The sequence below is a fragment of the Myxocyprinus asiaticus genome, chromosome 45 (genome assembly GCF_019703515.2).
Source record: "Myxocyprinus asiaticus isolate MX2 ecotype Aquarium Trade chromosome 45, UBuf_Myxa_2, whole genome shotgun sequence".
Classification (NCBI taxonomy): domain Eukaryota; kingdom Metazoa; phylum Chordata; class Actinopteri; order Cypriniformes; family Catostomidae; genus Myxocyprinus; species Myxocyprinus asiaticus.
The window spans coordinates 32197740-32212570 of NC_059388.1; the positions used below are offsets into that span (position 1 = coordinate 32197740).

General features: G+C 37.5%; 1 pseudogene; it reads left to right on the forward strand.

Moving 5' to 3' along the window:
• Positions 1–123: 123 nt before the first annotated feature.
• LOC127435211 (mitochondrial inner membrane protease ATP23 homolog) lies at positions 124–5959 on the forward strand (annotated as a pseudogene).
• The last annotated feature ends 8872 nt before the right edge of the window (positions 5960–14831 follow it).

Genomic DNA, 14831 nt, shown 5'->3' on the forward strand with positions numbered 1-14831 from the left:
TAAAATAGTTTTTATTAATAATTTAATATGACTTGTATGTAATTCATTTGTATTATATTTTATTATTTACGTGACTCTCGGAGACGCTCGCGTGACGTCTGTGTGTGCGCGCGCGCACGGCGGACAGCTGTAGGTGCGCGTGCACGATAAAGCAATGGTTGAGAGTGAACAGAATACAGAAGGGTTTACCAATAAACAGTCAATACATGAACATAAACAGAGGGAAGAGTCAAACTCATCGGCTGACAGTAAACAGAAGGAAGAGGACTATGGCTACAGTTTATATCCCGGAAGAACAACCAGCAAGTATAAAGAGGGCTCGATCGGAGAGAGTTTGTTCACCTTTAAATACAAGTGTCACATCATGCTGCAGTTCGCCATGGACACTAGTAAGACAGGACAACAACACAGTATTTTATCTGTGCATTTCATGTTAAATATAACATTTGTGCATGCATTTAATGTTAAATATAATCTTTGTGCATGCATTTTATGTTAAATATAGTCTCTGTGCATGCATTTCATGTTAAATGTAAGTTTCTGTGCATGCATTTCATGTTAAATGTAATTTCTGTGCATGCATTTCATGTTAAATATAATCTTTGTACATGCATTTCGTGTTAAATATGCATGCATCTCATGTTAAATAAAGTATCTATGCATGCATTTCATGTTAAATATCATCTCTGTGCATGCATTTCATGTTAAATATAATCTTTGTGCATGTATTTCATGTTAAATATGCATGCATCTCATGTTAAATATGGTCTCTGTGCATGCATCTCATGTTAAATATGGTCTCTGTGCATGCATTTCATGTTAAATATCATATCTGTGCATGCATGTTACTTGAGATGTTAGGGTTTATCTCCAGTAACAACATTACTGAATTGCATGCATGCACTCTTATGTTAAAGATCATCTTTATGATTGTATGCATGCATTACAGTGATATACAAAGACAATTAAGACAACAGACAGGGAAAGTGAGAGTGCATGAATATAGATATGAGTGAAATGAAGTTGCATTTAAAACAAACATAAGATGCAAGATCTCAGATTCTTTCATGTTTCTCAAGGTTTTCAGTAACTATTTGCAGGGTAGATTAGTCTTTAAACTAACGCCATTGATTTATTGTTTTTAAGTTGGATTGCATCATTAAAAAGAACCCCATCCAATCAAAATATCCATTGAGAATATCGTTCCTTTGCATAAAATAAACCCCTTTTTTTCTCATCCAGGCCCATGTGTGAAACTCCTGCTGGGTGCCATGAAGAGCTCCGGCTGGTAAGAGCAACTTTCTATCCAGCTGTTAATGATGCATGTTGTTGACGTGTTTTTATTTGATTGTTTCTTATCAGTACAGTATTTAAAGACAGACATTTCTCCTGTGAGGACTGTGATGGGACCATCAGTGGTGGATTTGATGCTGCTACCTCTCAGGTGAGTCAATCTAACCTGTTTATAACCCCAAATACACAAAATATATATCGTATTTGTTGTTGAGACTGAATTGAAGTGGTGTGTCATTATGTGAAGGTTGTTTCCTGTTGTTCATCTTCACTGAAAAACATGAAGTATTATCAGATTATATATTTATTGTATAATATTATTATAATAATTAACATTCTCTCGTCTGTGTGTGTCAGATTGTTTTATGTCAGAACAACATTCACCAGCAGGCTCATATGAACCGAGTCATGACTCATGAACTGATTCATGCGTTTGATCACTGCAGAGCTCGAGTCGACTGGTTCACCAACTTCAGACATCTGGCCTGTTCAGAGGTCATCACTTTTTGAGTCCAGTCTGTCATTTCCATCATTAACCCCTTAAACTGGTGCATTTTTGGGCTGTTGATCGCAATTTTTTTACACTCAAATTTAAAAGATTTTTCTTTTCTTTTTTTTTTGTAACTTTGTAAACATGTAATTCTGGTTCTGTTCACTCAATCTCACTCTAAAAAGTCTCATTTTATTCCACTAGATGGCAGCAAGTAGGGCTGCTCGATTATGGCAAAAATCATAATCAGGATTATTTTGGTCAATATTGAGATCATAATTAATTAACATGATTACTCATTGACTTTGGAAACATCATGCATTTATTGAACTTTTAAAACACTTGTGTTTTTAACAGTGGATTTCCTTGAACTTGAAATGTAAACTGCACTGGAGGGGAGGAGACTGTTGTCATATGATCATTATTTTATGTCACGTATGATAGTGAAATAAAGAACAGCCTCATCATCATCATTTACAGCAGGAGTGATCACACTTTTATAGAATGAAAATTCACTATTTTTTTAACAGCAGAATCAGTTATTCAACATAACAGTACTACTGATCTTCACTGTATGATTATAACACATTAATACTTTCTAAAGTTACTCAGTGAAGAGCAGTGAGTGTTTTCTTGTTCTGGTTGTTTGATTATTATAATGACACACTAGACAGCAGCAGGTCTATTAGTTGACATTTATACTTACACATTTTAACACAATCCGCTGTTTACGTTCACTTTAGACATCACTGTCTGTGTTTACATGAATACCTCACCAAGACGGGCATTTTGGCAGAAGCGCATGTTCAGCACACACACATACGCCACCTGTCAATCAAACAGGGCGCAGCTGTTACTAGATCACTAGCGAATTATAAAATGACATGCTCTGGATTACTTTCAACAGCAGAATAAGAATATGAACTTTCTAATAAGTGACACAGGCCTCGGCTATCACAAATACAGCCGGTTATTTTTCCGTTATTGATGTTTGAATCAGTCTGTTTGTCCGGTCGAGCTGGTAAAATTCTCTTTCACTTGCCTCTTCAAAAATCCACGGACAAGCGTTAATGTCGAGCCCTGATTAAATATTATATTCAGCATTCTCCGATAACTATTTTTTCTTCTGCAGTATAGCTGCTAAAGTAAATGTACGATGTTTTAAAGGAGTTTTAGATATTATTTTGGAAAACAAGCCAAAAAAAGACTAATCAGAAACATATTTTGTTCCGGTGTATAATGGACTAAGACTCTCCTTTATGTTCACTTCATCCATCTTTAACTCACAAAAAACAAACTTTCTCTTCTTAATAGAGCTGCGTATTGCTGATGATAGCTCTTCATTTACTTCTGGATTCAGTGTAATAAAGTTTTCATGTGAAACAACAAGACGTGTCATCAGCAAATAAAACTTTAATAAAGGATGCTTTAAACATATAACATATCATCGCGAAACGAAATGCGACACAATAATCGTTTTATCTCGATTATCTTGTTTTCATAACCGTTGTAAGCCAAAATCGTAATTCGATTAATCGCCCAGCCCTAGCAGAAAGCACTAGATAAAATATTTTGTTCTCTATCACATTCCATCACAATATACAGATCTGAAATGTAGGTGGCGCTCTAACTCATTTTATTCCTCACAGATGTGCTCGTCCATAGACATTCAGTCTAATTTACAGTTCAAGCACCACCCTCATTATTTCATTGAATATCTCAGCCTCTTAGTGGACTAGAAGATCAATCTAAGTGTCATTAGAAAGCTGAAATCCTCCCCTTTGTGATGATATAAAACATTTTATTATCTTTAGCTGAAAACATATTTTCTGATGATTTGTTTTGCATGCTTTTCCTGCTGGATGGCATATTTTCTTCTGGACATCTAAGATATAACATTGGATTATTCAGCCAAACAAGCTCACAGACAAGTAATCAATGGCTCATTTTTTTAAAAGACTTCCTAAGATAAAACCAGATTTAAAGTTTTTAGTTATTTGGGGCTTACAGCAGCAGTGATCGGAACATAAAAGAGATGTTTGTATTTGATGACTTAGAGAAATCATATTTCACTTTGTGATTCTTTTGAAAAATTTTTGAACTGTGGTATTAATGCAACAGAATAAACTATACAGTCACATTCCTGTGAATGAGAGCTTTCATTTGATATATGACTTGTCCATTTATGTGCTATATGAAGGACTTTTATTTTCATATAAATATTTCTACCCCATTACCTCTAGGGGGCGCTAATTTGCGACGCGAATGATTTGAGGCCTTATTTTGTTATTTGAAGTAACATAAATGCAGAAATGATGATTATCTATGAAAAGTTCAGATTCTAAGCTTTCAAATGATACCTCATATGCCTGACTTATGTATACGTGGACTTTATGTTTTAAGCATAAACTTTGTTCGCGATATAGCGCCCCCCTTTGGAGCGTTTAAGGGGTTAATCCTTCAGAAAGATGGATTGAGATTGTCTGAAGTACTTTTAGATGACTCCTGTAATGTTTTTTGTTTCTTAAATGCTCTGAAAAATGGAGTCACACTTGGTCTGTTTTCTTCAGATCTGGGTGGCCAGTCTGAGCGGCGACTGCTCGTTCGTTAATGAGATTTCAAGATTTAACTTTGGCCTCAAAGAACATCATCAGGTAACATTTATTTGAGTTGGCTTTACGGTAGTTTGTGTGTCTCCAGAACTGAGCTACTGTAAATATCCCTTTGGTGATGTCATCAAAGGTTAAATAAAAGGATTTAAAGTGTTTGTTGTTTTTTCATTTAAACTTACTTTTAGGGTTTTGTCATTATAATTAACTTTATCTAACCATGTAGAAGTCTATGGTATGTGCTAATTTAGATTTTTAGTCTGAGATTATTCACAGAAAATGTGTATATGAAAGATTAATAAGAAAGAAAGGCAAATCCAAAGTCATAATGTGAATCTCCTCCATTTGCTGCAGGAATGCGTTCGGGGTCGCACTGCGTTCAATCCTCGCCGTACGGAAGGTGAGCAGGGAGGAGGCGGAGCTTGTGGTTGACGAGGTGTTTGACAGCTGTTTTAATGACCACGCCCCCTTCGGCCGCATCCCACACAGCAAGAAAGACGCCAAATTCGCCAACAGGGATTTTGAAAACAAAGATTGTTATTATGCAAACCTGTAAATTGCAACACAGATGTAGCATTATTAAATGTTTGATTCTCCCAAAGGTGCTTTATTACATCTTTATTAAAGAGCAAAGTGAAACTACGCAAGACAAGCACAGACTGCCTGCATTCTCACAGATTCACTTTAGTTTACACTTTTGGGAGGGTTATAACAGAACTGCTGTTCCCAGTCAATTACATGTGTGTACAGTGTTAATTAGTCTGTTTGTACAGTGTAACATCACTTTATTATGCTGTGCTAATTAATTGTTAATCTACACTTACCAAAAAGTATGAGTGAGTAGAACTTAAAGGTGCTGTAAGCGATTTCAGCTGCTCTACTTCCACGAGACTGAGCTGTTGGATTAGCCACGCCCCCTCTTTCCAAAACCCCGCCTTCTGAACATACCAAATGAGCTTTATTGAACCTGACATCATGCAGAAACGGTTGTCAAATACAACAGCAGCAAAATAGCGCCCTCTACTGACAACTGCTATGAACAACATGGCATAAAAATGGCATTAAGCCTCAATAATTCGCTGCAGCTATAATACTATGAGAACGTGCAAGATGATTGACAGGTCGTAAGTGTCAGAGACCACAGACACATTTTTGTTTGCAGTTTACAGAGTCTAGAGCTGTCACAGAGACCGGTGAGATATCTCACGACACTTATTACATTAATATCTTTCAAGGAGTGGGAAAATGTTTCGCATACCTTTCCATGTATCACCTACAGCATCTTTAATCAGAGTTATACGCACATATTTGCCTTTTTTGTCATTTTGTCATGAGAAGAAAAAAAAAACATTGATTTATATTGTTCTTTAACGGAGCATCAGTTTGAAAGGGATGCAAGCTTTTTAATTTATTGATTAGTTAAAGTTGTATGATGTCAAATCTAATTGAGCTTTTTATATCAGAGGTGATCATAAAGGTTTTTATTAAAGGTCCCTTATAAAAGCCACAGTGTTCAGGATGAGATGTTCAGATGTGCAGAAATTGATTTTCTGATAATAAAGTGTTTGAATCCAAAATCACTGTTGAACTGTACACATATGATACTTAAAAAACATCAGTTGTTTCACAGTTATATTTGCATTGAAATTTAAATAATTCAAAATTAAATGTTTTTTACATCAGTGTAAGTTTACTGCTATCCAACATCAGAACTGTCTGTAGAAATATTAGATTGAATAATTCAGTAGTTATTGACTCATTTTAAAAATACATCACAGATCACATTTTGCATATATTTTCTGCAGATGCACTGATAGAGCAAAGTGATCCGGAGTGCATGAGAGTACAGCAGCATCCTCATGGTGGCGCTGTTGCTGTTTGTATGAGCTCAGACAAAGAATAAACTCCAATATGAGCAGACTAAATAATAACATGCTGAGATTTCCACATCTGACTGAGACTTAAAGAAATATTCCAGTTGAGCTCAATCGACAGCACTTGTGGAATAATGATGATTACCACAAAAATTTAAAATTTTCTTTAAAAAGTCCCCATTAACTTACATTGTAAGTGCCTCACTGTAACCCAGATTTTTGCCTTTTTTTAAAGAAATAAAGAAATTACTTTTGTGGTTATTAATATGCCACAAATGTTTTGAAAACTGAATATTCCTTTAAATGTTATTAAATGTTATAGAAAATTTATTTTGAAGTTCTCAAACACGACTGTCCTACATTTTTATGCTTTTTATGCACTGTGCATGTAGTGAGGTTAAATAATAGTAATATATTAAACGATATAATACTTAATATAATGTATAGTCCATCTATCCATCTTCTACAGTCCAGGGGCGTAGCAGTCATTTTAAAAGTGGGGGGGACAGCTGTGAGCTTGCACAGACCCAACACTTACAGTGTGGTATTAATATACAAATATTATTTACTTTATATATTTGTAGTATTTTAAGTATTGCAAATTAATTGCAAAATTTTGCTAAATTAGCTGCAAAATTAAAGGGCATCTTGTGGAGCACTTGCTTCTGTTGCACACGTGACAATAAAAGACTGAGCTCAAGCTGGGCCTTGAATAAATTTAATCAATATTGGCAATTGTGCATGTGCACAATTGTATTTTTTACTCTGTGCATTGGGGGATTTAAATGTGTCCAAGTGGCTCGAGTGTTTTGATTATGTTCACCAAAATTCGTTCGGATCCATTTAATGATTCAGTGACCATTTCTGGTGATGTCTTGCGTGAAATGAGTTAATCCTTTCAAATGTGTATATCTAAAAGAAGGATTGTCCTTTGTTTATTTCTGCAGTGCATTTCATGTAATGCTGCCAATCAAGAGCGATATGCTGATAAATAACTCTGATTTGTGTGTTCCTCATCTCTAGATTATTCATTTAGATCAACATCAATGCCGATAAACACTTTGTAGAAATGAACGGAGCCGTGTTGATTAGACTGTCTGACTGATGGTCTATTACATAAGAGTTGATTCGGCTCATGAAACTCACCTGTGATTGCCTGGATGGTCGCTCAATCAGCCCAAAGTAACAATAGGCAAAGAATACTGTATACAAATCCATCATTTGGACTCGGTATGGGTTTAGCTTGAAAGAGTGCAGGGGACAAATCACCTTTTTAAAGAGTAGTGCTGGAGCCTATCCCAGCTGTCTCGGGCCGAAGGCAGACAGGTGGCCAGTCCATCACAGGGCTAACAAACAGACATACACTAGTCTAGTCCATCCCTGCCTGAGACTACTTCAGAATCATTTCATGAATCATTCCTTTGAGTCGGTTCTTTTCAGTGAATTGGCCAAACGGACCGAATCAATTTGCAATTCAGTCAGATTCATTCGACAGTTTAATGACGCAGTAAGTGCTGTCAGTGAAACAGAATACTTCAGAACATATTTTAATATTTTCATGGATATATACCTACAATCAATTTAAATAATAAGACTACTTTAATGTAGTGGTAACTTTGAGTAACTTTAACTAGTGCTGTGTCATGTGAACAAGTCTTTAGAAATGCACCAGGATTGAACGCTTTGCAGTTGCTTTTGCACACACACAAAAAAAAAAGTACATTAAATGTTATCAGGAATTGGACGACACCTGTCGTGCTGTAGATTCAAAAGAACCGATTCATAAGAGTCATTTGTTCGAGATGTAGATTCAAAAGAACCACCAATTCATAAGAGTTATTTGTTCGAGAATCTGACAACACCGGTCACACTGTAGATTTAAAAGAACCAATTCATAGGAGTCATTTGTTCGGTGCTGTAGTTTCAAAAGAACTGATTCATAGGAGTCATTTGTTCAGGAATCGGATAACACCGATCGTGCTATAGATTCATAAGAGTCATTTGTTCGGGATGTAGAGTCAAAAGAACCAATTCATAACAGTCATTTGTTTGGGAATCGGACAACACTGGTCGCACTGTAGATTTAAAAGAACTGATTCATAGGAGTCATTTGTTCGGGAATCAGACAATACCGATCGCACTGTAGATTCAAAAGAACCGGTTCATGAGTCATTTGTTCGGGATATAGATTCAAAAGAACCAAATCATAACAGTCATTTGTTCAGGAATCGGACAACACTGGTCGTACTGTAGATTTAAAAGAAACGATTCATAAGAGTCACTTGTTCGGGAATCAGATGACACCAGTCACGCTGTAGATTTAAAAGAACCGATTCATAGGAGTCATTTGTTCGGGAATCGAACAACACCGATCTCACTGTAGATTTAAAAGAACCGATTCATAGGAGTCATTTGTTCGGGAATCGGATAACACCGGTCATGCTGTAGATTCAAAAGAACCGATTCATAAGAGTCATTTGTTCGGGATGTAGATTCAAAAGAACCAATTCATAAGAGTCATTTGTTCAGGAATTGGACAACACCAATCATGCTGTAGATTCAAAAGAACTAATTCATAAGAGTCATTTGTTCGGGAATCGGACAACACCGATCGTGCTGTTGATTCAAAAGAACCGATTCATAGGAGTCATTTGTTCGGGAATCGAACAACACCGATCTTGCTGTAGATTTAAAATAACCGATTCATAGGTGTCATTTGTTTGGGAATCGGACAACACCGGTCATGCTGTAGATTCAAAAGAACCAATTCAAAAGAGTACTTTGGTTGGGAATCAGACAACACCGATCGTGCAGTAGATTCAAAAGAATCGATTCATAAGAGTCATTTGTTCGGGATGTAGATTCAAAAGAACCAATTCATAAGAGTCATTTGTTCGGGAATTGGACAACACCGATCATACTGTAGATTCAAAAGAACCAATTCATAAGAGTCATTTGTTCAGGATGTAGATTCAAAAGAACCAATTCAAAAGAGTACTTTGGTCGGGAATCGGACAACACCGATCATGCAGTAGATTCAAAAGAATCGATTCATAAGAGTCATTTGTTCGGGATGTAGATTCAAAAGAACCAATTCATAAGAGTCATTTGTTTGGGAATTGGACAACACCGATCATGCTGTAGATTCAAAAGAACCAATTCATAAGAGTCATTTGTTCGGGAATCGGACGACACCGGTTGCTCTGTAGATTCAAAAGAACCGATTCATAAGAGTCATTTGTTCGGGAATTGGACAACACCGATCATGCTGTAGATTCAAAAGAACCAATTCATAAGAGTCATTTGTTCGGGAATCGGACGACACCAGTCGCTCTGTAGATTCAAAAGAACCAATTCATAAGTGTAGAACTGTTTTAAAATGCTGCTTTGCTTCAAGGACAGGGATGAGGTCAATATCCACCGCTGGACTGTCTGCTAAAAGTCATTCAGGTCACAAAGGCCCGCAGGTGTTTGAGGAACATACCAAGGGAACATGACTGATGACCCCAAACACACCAGCCAGATAAATGTGACCCGAGTCAGTCCCTGATGACGGGTGAGTCTCATTTAGTAGATGAACTCTGTCACGCTTGTGTTCAGTTCAGACTGCAGCCTGAAGCAGAACGAATCCGATGAAGGGATTCAAACAGCGGATCAAATCACCCACGAGACATGAGGGCTGTTCGCTCTGTTCCCAATGGAAGAAGCCAAGACTAGATAACAAGCACTTTAAAAAGTGAGGAGACACGTTGAGGACATACAGTATCATCATTCACATGCAACTGCAGCTCTGATCAGGCCAATTAACACAAACTCGTTTGCAGTGTAGTTTCATCCATCCCTCTTTCTAATGAAACAATAAGCACAACGAGCCGTTGACGTTCCTCGGCTTGGTTGTTTACACATTCAGTAACCTGCGCTGACCTGATATCCACAGGGGGTTCATTATCAGGGAGTGAACGCCCCCTTGGCCTGCCGCATACCCCTTCAACATCATCAGATGATCTTCTTATTCTCATTAACAACAGAGATGTGAGGGGCAGGTCAAAGGTCACCGCTCATGTTGCCTCTCATCAGCTGTGCTATCACAAAGGCCTTCAGTAATTAAGAGTTACTAAAGCAAACACACTAATGAGTGCACTAATGACATTATATTAGACAAACAACAATATAAAATCTGCATTTAATACATCAGAAGCATCCAAGTTCACTTCTGTGCCTTCTGACCTCCACAACACATCATATTCCTTTGATTTAGTAAATAAATCACATTTAACTTACAAAAACCATGTAATCACAAGGTACTCCAAGGAACGTCAAAGCTCTTATGGCTCACTGAAATCAAACTTAGATGAGTGTGAAATGTTTGTCATGAAGACTTTGAAACAGAATATTAAACAGAAGTCACACACACAAACATCAAACAGCAGCTCACACATCAGAATCTGAAGTGTCTTTTTCTATAGGTGGTGCTGTTTCATTGTTTCATTTTTTCAAACACAAACACATCCCCTTTGTCTCATGTAGCAACATGTCCTATCGAGTGTACATAAAGTACTGTCTTAATGAATTCAGTTGATTCATGCTCATGCAGACACTTCACATACTTCAGCAGCTTTAGTTTGATGCTCATTTACGGTTTTCAAAGTCCTTGTTTTTGTCCATGTGTTTGCCTTTCATTTTCATATATTTGTGAATGTTCATTCAGTCATTCATTCATTTCTATAAATGTCTCTCTCCTCTGTCATTGCACTAAAAATTAAAACTGAATTGAGATCAAAGAACCGATTCACAAGAGTCATTTGTTCAGGAATCGGACTACACTGGTTGCACAGTGGATTAAAAAGAATCGGCTCATGAGAGTCATTCGTTACAGACTTGGACGACACCGATCGCACTGTAGATTTAAAAGAATCGATTAATAAAAGTAATTTGTTCGGGAATCGGACATCACTTGTCGTGTGTAGATTCAAAAGAACCGGTTCACAAGTGACATTTGTTCGGGAATCGGACGATACTGGTTGCACTATAGATTCAAAAGAACTGATTCACGAGAGTCATTTGTTCGGGAATCGGATGACACTGATAGTTCTGTAGATTCAAAAGAACCGATTCATAAGAGTCTTTTGTTCGGAAATCAGATGACACTGATTGTGTGGATTCAAAAGAATCAGCTCATTAGAGTCATATGTTCGGGAATCGGACACCACTGATCATGCTGTGGATTCAAAAGAACCGATTCATAAGAGTAATTTGTTCTGGAATCAGACTACTGATTGTGCTGGGGATTCAAAGAATCAGCTCATTAGAGTAATTTGTTCAGGAAGCGGACAACACTGGTCACGCTGTGGATTCAAAAGAATCGGCTCAGAGTAATTTGTTCGGGAATTGGACGACACTGGTTGCGCTGTGGATTCAAAAGAACCGATTCATAAGAGTCACTTGTTCAAGAATCGGAAGACACTGATCGTGCTGTTAATTCAAAAGAATCAGCTCATAAGAGTCATTTGTTTGGGAATCGGACGACACTAATCATGCTGTGGATTCAAAAGAATCGGCTCATAAGAGTAATTTGTTCAGGAAGCGGACGACACTGGTCGTGCTGTGGATTCAAAAGAATCAGCTCATAAGAGTCATTTGTTTGGGAATCGGATGACACTGGTCGTGCTGTGGATTCAAAAGAACCGATTCATAAGAGTCACTTGTTCAAGAATCGGAAGACACTGATCGTGCTGTTAATTCAAAAGAATCAGCTCATAAGAGTCATTTGTTTGGGAATCGGACGACACTAATCATGCTGTGGATTCAAAAGAATCGGCTCATAAGAGTAATTTGTTCAGGAAGCGGACGACACTGGCCGTGCTGTGGATTCAAAAGAATCAGCTCATAAGAGTCATTTGTTTGGGAATCAGAAGACACTGGTCGTGCTGTGGATTCAAAAGAATCAGCTCATGAGAGTCATTTGTTTGGGAATCGGATGACACTGGTCGTGCTGTGATTCCAAATATCAGATTCAGAAGAGTCTTTTGTTCAGGAATTGGACAGACACTGATCGTGCTGTGGATTCAAAAGAATCAGCTCATTAGAGTCATTTGTTCGGGAATCGGACGACACTGATCGTGCTGTGGATTCAAAAGAATCAGCTCATAAGAGTCATTTGTTCAAGAATCAGAAGACACTGATCGTGCTGTGGATTCAAAAGAATCAGCTCATAAGAGTCATTTGTCCGGGAATCGGACGACACTGATCGTGCTGTGGATTCAAAAGAATCAGCTCATAAGAGTCATTTGTTCGAGAATCAGACGACACTGGTCACACTGTGGATTCAAAAGAACCGATTCATAAGAGTAATTTGTTCAGGAATCAGACGACACTGATCGTGCTGATTCAACTGCTGAATGAAAGCACATGAGACACTGTCAGAGTATTTTAGTGTTGCGTTCGCATTGGCGTAAGTACGCATGTTCAAGAACCGTAAACAAAACCGAAAGTCATGAACACCACTCAGTTCAGGTATATTTAAAAAAAGGAACCGGTTCAGAATAAGAAGTGGTAGTCTTAATTAAACTCAGTTGTCACTCATCAGTGTTTGTATAATAGCACAGAGAATTCACTTCACTCTCTAGTGTTCACACTGAGCATCAGCGGTGTTTAATTCACTTTTGAGAGCCTTTAGGGAGCATGCTGTGATTGGCTGGTCATCGTGTTGGGGCGAAGCCTCTGATCGGGCCAGCAGATATTGGTCTCTGACTCAATCATTCCTCTGAAAGTCTTGTTTATTTTGGCAAACGAACTTTCTGGCAGCCTGAAATATTCAAATTGAAACAGTGTGAGAGAAGAAATTCCATCTCTCTCTCTCTCTCTCTCACTTACACACACAATAGAAATAAGTCTCTAGTGTCTTGTGCAAAGTTAATCTTCTCAAACAGTAAAACTCTCAGTATTTGCTCGTCCTTCAGAGACACTTGAGAGCGATGGCACAGGAACAATAGAGACGTGAAGCGTCTGTCACATCAGTGTGTTTGTGAGTGTCGGCTCAATGTGTTTAGTCCGGCCAGGACTGATGAGAGACAATGAGATGAAATATTTGCTCAAGGTTTGAGTCTTTTGTGAGACTTTAGAACACCTGGACCAAAGATGGTGCTACAGACAGTGCTACATTATGAATTTCACTTTGCAACATTCTCACAAACATACATTTTTTCCATTCTTCTGGACTTGTTTTCTTGAGATTCACCTCAACAGCTGAGTGAGTTTTACGGTTTCTCTGGCCGTCTCTTCAATCTCCCAACCCCTTCAAAACTCCAGCCAGAAACCAGTTCTGATGGAAAATGCAGATGTTTGCAAGTATTCTCCATGTTCACGTGGAAATGGTTTGAGATGCACACTCCCTCGGAACAACAAGAAAGGTTCAAAGAGAAACAAAGAAGACAAATTGAGAGTAAGGAGAAAATGTTTTAAAGCATTAAAGTCTCTTTCTGGAGTGTGAAGGGATTTTTTTGTGTCAAAACAAATCTGAAACAGACTCTTTGAAGGCACCCTTAAAAGTCATAAAAGCAATCTTTGGAAATAAAAATTCCTCTGAAATAATTTGGTCATCATTGATGATGTTTTTTTGTCCAACTTTTGATTTGTTTTCGTTTGTCAAATGTTCTCATCACATCATTTACTGGCATTATTTGGCACTCTATGATTATATGAACTCTGTGGGTGTCAAACGCTCATTGACTGACCACAATGTGTCGTGCATGTGTGTGTTAATTACAGCATTTGAAGTGCAGCAGCTCAGATCACTTTGAAGAATGAGACTCCAAAAAAACATCTGGGACTTTAAACACAAAGAGATTCACGTGTGTAGAAGCGGTCCATTCTGAAGCTCAGTCACATGTTTATGTCCAGACAGTCGAAGCAGGTGTGTGTAGGTCAGTTTACTGTAATATCTCTCATGTAGACAGACCTTTGACTTTCAGCATAAAGTCTGGTCCATGTTGCAGTTTATTTTGGCCAAGAATGGCCCACTTAGACAGGAAAAGACTGACACGTAACGCAACCAACCACAGTTTGTTTTGTTTTAATCTGCTGCAAAAAATACATAAAATTGCAGAAATTGTGTGTAGACTCAGTGATGAGAATACCTGTCTGACCTAATGTAATAAGTTCAGATTATTTAACAGACATCACTTATAAAAACAGAGTTTTGCTCATGGATATCAAGTTTACGTACTACTAATAGTGGCCGATATACCAGTAGAAATGTGTCAAGCGATACAAATTTTCGAGTAGTGTCAATTTGAACATTTTACAAATTTTTGGGGTAAATCTCAGATACCTACGGAGCCTTAGAGGACAGGGCGGGATTTTTTTTTTTTTTTGCGTTCCCTTTACTAAAATATTCATTGTGAAACCATAGTGATAACAGGAAAATAAAAACTATGTTAATAAAAATCATAATTTTGTGCATATCAATGGGTTTACTATGCAAATACAATAGTTTAACTATGGTTATTGTACTATAAACTAACATAAACAATGAAAAATGTTTTTATTAACTAACATTAACAAAGA